Source organism: Mastomys coucha, unplaced genomic scaffold (genome assembly GCF_008632895.1).
Source record: "Mastomys coucha isolate ucsf_1 unplaced genomic scaffold, UCSF_Mcou_1 pScaffold16, whole genome shotgun sequence".
NCBI classification, from domain to species: Eukaryota; Metazoa; Chordata; class Mammalia; order Rodentia; family Muridae; genus Mastomys; species Mastomys coucha.
The window spans coordinates 7,606,906-7,612,575 of NW_022196898.1; the positions used below are offsets into that span (position 1 = coordinate 7,606,906).

General features: G+C 47.4%; 1 pseudogene; it reads left to right on the forward strand.

Moving 5' to 3' along the window:
• The window catches only part of LOC116094242, a 5,722-nt pseudogene extending 887 nt beyond the window's left edge, over window positions 1-4,835 (forward strand).
• The last annotated feature ends 835 nt before the right edge of the window (window positions 4,836-5,670 follow it).

Genomic DNA, 5,670 nt, shown 5'->3' on the forward strand with positions numbered 1-5,670 from the left:
TTTGTGATTGGGTTACCTCACTCAGGATGATATTCTCCAGATCCATCCATTTCCCTAAGACCAAAAGGGGAATTTTCATAATCATTGTTAGTGGATTGGGTGGCGAGTGATCTGTGAGCAGGAAAGCACAGTTGTTGCAGGATGAGGCAGGTTGGAAGAAGGGTCCTGGTATATGATTTAGACCCACAAGAAGTACAAGCACCAGGAGATCCTTCCAAGTCTTTCTCCACCATGTTATGAAGCATAACGAAGTGGCAGGATAAGGGGTTACCTATCAGGCCATGCCAAGTTATCCTCCTGAGAAACACACCTGGTATAAGAAAGGTGTATTTGGAATGGAGGGGAGTGAAGACCTGGAAAAGGAGTAGAGCCACAGAAGTGGGGCCAGAGGAGGACAGAAAGAAGAATAGAGGCTGGCTGGAACACTGTAGGGGCAGAGAGAGAATGAAGTGGGGAAGTAGAGGGAGAGAGAGAAGTGGGGCTGGGGTAGTAAGCAATCTTATACATTTCTAGGTCACCCACACCTGTGGCTAGGTCCCTAGGAGGAGTCTAGCGGGAACTGTCTGTCAGCCAACACTTCCATTCCTAGTTTCTTAAGAGCTTTTAACATGAAATAATTTTGAACGTTGTCAAAAGGACTTGTTTTCCTTCTGTTGAACTAACCAGGATTTTATTTAAACTTTTAGAAGGATCTTCTGAAATCTGGGGCTGCTTTTCTGTAACCAGCTTAGCTTGAATATATTTCCATCTACTATGTTTTATTTCAAGTGTAATCTCATGGGATGTCCATGTGGTTCTGCAGAATCTGTTCTCGAGCTTGTAACAACTGGGAGTGGAGTGGAGTGAGTCTTCTGAGTATGGAGAAACAATTATACTGAGTTTTCTACTCTCCCTGGTAGAGTGATATGAAGCAAAATGTCTCCCAGGGTTCTGCTGGGAAACTTTGCTCTAAGGTAACAGGGGGTGTTTGATGGCTGGTTCTAAGTGGTTTCCCAGTTTCTCTCGATCTTCTAAATAAAGATAATTTTGGTAAGCCTGGTAAATTTAAAATTAATACCCACTCTCTCTAATTTTCAGCATATACTTCCATAGGGAATAAAATTTAATTACTCACAATCCTTTATTACAAACACATTGAAAAGTTCCTATCACAACTGGGGCAGTTTGTACAAAGACAGGTTGGAGAGAGAGAACAAGCTAGACACAGGTGAAGAGAATGATCCAGAAAAGGAGCCAGAAGATTAGAATAGATTGCCAGAGTTAGTATGAGGTCAAGCAGAGCAATTCAGGAGAAGCTGAGAGAAGCCAGACTAAGTCAGTCAGCATGGAGAGGAATTTGAGCCAGAACAGCTCAACCAGCAGAATTCAGAAAGAACTAGAAAGGGTGAACTTATTCATCAGGCAAGGAGAATGAGGAAGTCATGCAGAGCCTGGGAACCACATCCAGTTTCATAGCAACATGGCCAACTCAAATATGATATGGAGGGCACCGACCCAGGTGGAGTCCACTGATGGCTACCAATACACTTATTACCAGGCCAGTGAGATCCAGACCCAGAAACTCAGCAGTGGGGTTTTGCACAAGCTGGACTCTTCCACCCAGGTGTTTGCCAACTAAAACCTGAGGATTCAGGTCAACAATATGGCCCAGGTGCTGCACACCCAATCAGCAGTAATGGATGGAGTCTCTGACAGTGCCCTCCATCAACTGCTATCTCAGAAGCCTATGGTGCCCTCAGCATCAACTATAGCTTCCCGCTACCAGCAGGTGCCCCAGCAGCCTCACCCAGCCCTTCCAGTTCTGCAGCACGCTCCCCGTGGGCACCTGTATTATGACTACCAGCAGCCCCTGGGCCAGGTGTCCATGCAAGGAGGCCAGCCACTGCAAGCCCCTCAGGTGCTGTCCAGCCATATGCAACCATTGCAGCAGCACCAGTATTACCCACAGCTGCCTGCCTCAGCAGCACCAAGCCTGACTGCAGAGCAGCAGCAAATTTGCCCCTCCGCAGCAGCAGCAGCAGCAACATCAACTGCAGCAGCGGCAGAGTTCACTGCAGATACCATGATGCAACACTTGTAAAAGCAGCAGCAGCCATACATGCACCTGCAGCCCCCTTCGTACCACAGGGACCCTCATCAGTATACCCCGGAGCAGGCACACACTATCCAGCTGATCCAGCTGGGCTCCATGCCCCAGTATTACTATCAGGAGCCTCAACAGCCCTATAACCACCCACTCTACCAGCAGAGCCACCTGTCCCAGCACCAGCAGCATGAAGACCATCGGTTGAAGACTTATTCTAGTGACAGACAGACCCGAGCTATGCTGAGCTCCCATGGGGACATGGGGCCTTCTGATACAGGGGTAGCAGATCCAGCAAACTCAGAAATGACCCGAGTCACTAGTACCCTTCCTCGCCAACCGCTCCTGTTCCCCAGTGGGATCCACCTCAGCAACATGGAGTCTCAGCACCAGCAGCCATCTCCCAGTGCTATGTGGCCCCAGATGCCCTTACCTGATGCGCCCATCAGCCCAGCCTGGATCCCCGGAATCAAACAGCAGCCAAACCAAAGGAGTGTTTGGAGAACAGTTTGATGCCAAGAACAAGCTGACATGCTCCATCTGCCTAAAGGAGTTCAAAAGCCTTCCTGTCCTTAATGGCCACATGTGGTCCCACAAGGAATGAGTGCCAGGGCCTCCCTCAGCCTCAAAAAAGTGAAAGACCCCACCGCCTCAAATTCAGCCTCAGCCGCCACTGCCACCTCTGCCTTTGCAGCCATCGATCGCAGCTCCCTCCTAAGGCAGAGCACCTCATGCCTATGGTCATGCCCGTGTCTGTCCCTGTCAAGCTTCTCCCACCCAAGCCCCGCTCTCAGGGGTTCACCAACAGCATAGCTGCTATTCTTCAGCCAGAGACAAGCAAGCCAGAGACTCGGCCCCAGAGACTGGGGGTGAGGGGCAGCTGCGCTCCCCATGAATCCTCAAGGACCACCTGCTCCTGGACCCCACCCACGAACTGCCCCCCTACACACCACCGCCACCCATGCTGAGCCCCGTTTGCCAGGGCTCAGGGCTCTTCAGCAGTGTCCTCATCTCTGGCCACAGCCCTGGAGAGTACCCCCAGCTGCTCCTCGCTCCCCTCACGCCCACACCACACGTGTTGCTTTGTCTTTCCAGCAGCATTGACAGCAGCAATGTGACAGTCACCCCAGGACCTGGAGAGCAGACTGTGGATGTTGAACCACGCACCAACATTAGCTTAAGATTCCAAGAAGAGATCCCAGGACTCCAAAATGTCTCTGCCCTGGCTCAGGATACACACAAGGCCACACTGGTATGGAAGCCCTGGCCTGCACTGGAAAACCAGGCCTTCCAGCAACAAGTGGAGAATCTTCTGAATTTGTGTTGTCCCAGTGTGCTGCCAGGGGGGAGGGACCAATTCAGAATTTGCTTTGCACTCTCTCTTTGAGGCCAAAGGTCATCATGTGATGGCTACCCTGGAAATGCTGTTGCTGCTGCGGAAGCCAGTCAGGTTAAAATGTCATCCTATGGCTCGCCGGTAAGAGCACCAACTGCTCTTCCAAAAGTCCTGAGTTCAAATCCCAGTAACCACATGGTGGCTCACAACCACCCATAATGAGATCTGACGACACCCTCTTCTGGTACTCATTTATAATAATAAATAAATCTTTGGGCCAGAGCTAGAGAGGCTCTACTGGAGTGAGTGGAGTCTACCAGAGGGAACAGGGTTAACGGGAGCAAACAGAGGTCCTAAAAGTCAATTCCCAATAACCTGATGAAGGCTCACAACTGTCTCTATAACTACAGAATATACTCATATACATAAAATAAATTTAAAAAAATGTTATCCTTTAGCAAATTACCACTACACTGGTTCTGACAAGTGGACATCCCTTGAAAGAAAACTGTTTAATAAAGTATTGAACACTTACAGCAAATACTAATTTTATACAGAAGATGGTGAAGTCTAAGACAGTGGTTCAGTGCTACACTTGGAAGAAGATAATGCGACTAGGGCTGAAACACCGGACAAGCCTGGCAGAAATCATTAACGACTGCATGACCAGTGAAGAGGAAGAGGAGGCTGAGGAGGAAGAAGAGGACCCAGAAGAAGATAGGAAATCCATAAAAGAAGAGGAGAGTGGAGTGCCCAGGTCACCAGAGCTTCCGCCCGCCCCTGCCCTGTCACCCACTGAGGGGCCACCCATGCAGGCTGTTGGCCAAAAACCATCAGGCAACTTCATTTGTGAAATGCCCAGCTGTGGGGCTGACTGTAGAGGTCATGTCACTCCCTTTATTTCTCAGGTGTTCAGCTCCCGAAAGGCACTGAACAGCCATGCCTGCATCCGTGGGGGCACCAACTAGGTGGCTATGACCCAAGGTGCTGTCCCCTTTGGGAAGCAGAAAACATGTGGCACCCAGAGTGGGGACTGCTCAGTGAAGAGTTCACCATCTCACAGTATTACCAGTGGAGAGACAGACCCCACCACCATCTTCCCTCGCAAGGAGTGTGGCAAGGTCTTCTTTAAGATCAAAATGCGCACATGAAAACCCACCAGCAGCAAGAGGAGCAGCAGAGGCAGAAGGCTCAAAAGGCAACTTTCGCAGCAGAGGACTATAGGGGCCGGTGGGGACACATGAGCTGCTGCCTCCGGACCGAGTGAGTCTGATGAAGCCAGTCAAGGATGTTGACATCCTGGATGATGATGTGGTCCAGCAGTTAGGTGTCATGGACCAGGCCGAGGTGGTAGGCACAGATCTTCTCTTGGATGACCATGATTCAGTTTTTCTTCAGGGTAATAATGAACTCTAAACTCCCATTCATCACCTAGAGACATAGAAGCCATGGCCTCCACCTCCGCCATCCACAGAACCTGACTTCCTCCTCCTTTGGAAACCCTTTTAAACTGTTTTTAAAAACGGTCCTTTTCTTCAGGTTAAAGGAGGGGGAAGTCCAGTTCTTCCCCTTTTACTTCCTTTTACATTGTTTTTGTTGGGGGTTGGGGGAATAAAAATTGGCACAACTGCCTTTAAACAATAATAATAATAATTTAAAAAGAAAAGTTCCTATCACAGAAGCTATCAGAAAGAAAATGACATATAACATGTAAAAGTCATGAGGAAGAGAGAGCTTTTGTTAAATGGTGATGCCTGGATTCCCAAATACTGTTCAAATGTTTGCAGAAGGCCTTGACTTTAACACTGAAATATGGCAGAAGAGTTATAACCAATTATATATTTTTCTTGGCATTCAATAGAGTTTAAATTGGATGACTGATCTAAAGTACTCATTTTGAAAATTACTTCACAGAAAAATAAAAAGATTAAATACTTGATGCTTTCAACTGTGATCTTTAGAAACAGAAAAATGGTATTCAAGCTTGTTCTTCATTGTCTTTTTCTTCTCAATAATCTCTATTAGGATGATTAGTGCTAATATTTAAATTAGCCAAAGAAAGAATTAATTTCATTCTCATAAAATGATAATGAATTAAATCTATAAGAACCTTTTCATTCTAAAATTTTTACATAACAATTGCATGATGTCTCCTTCACCAAGAGAAGTGCTTAGACTGCAAATTTAAATGTAATTTTTATAATGAGCTGTACTCACAATGAACTTTTCATGTAGTTTATTCATCTTAAGG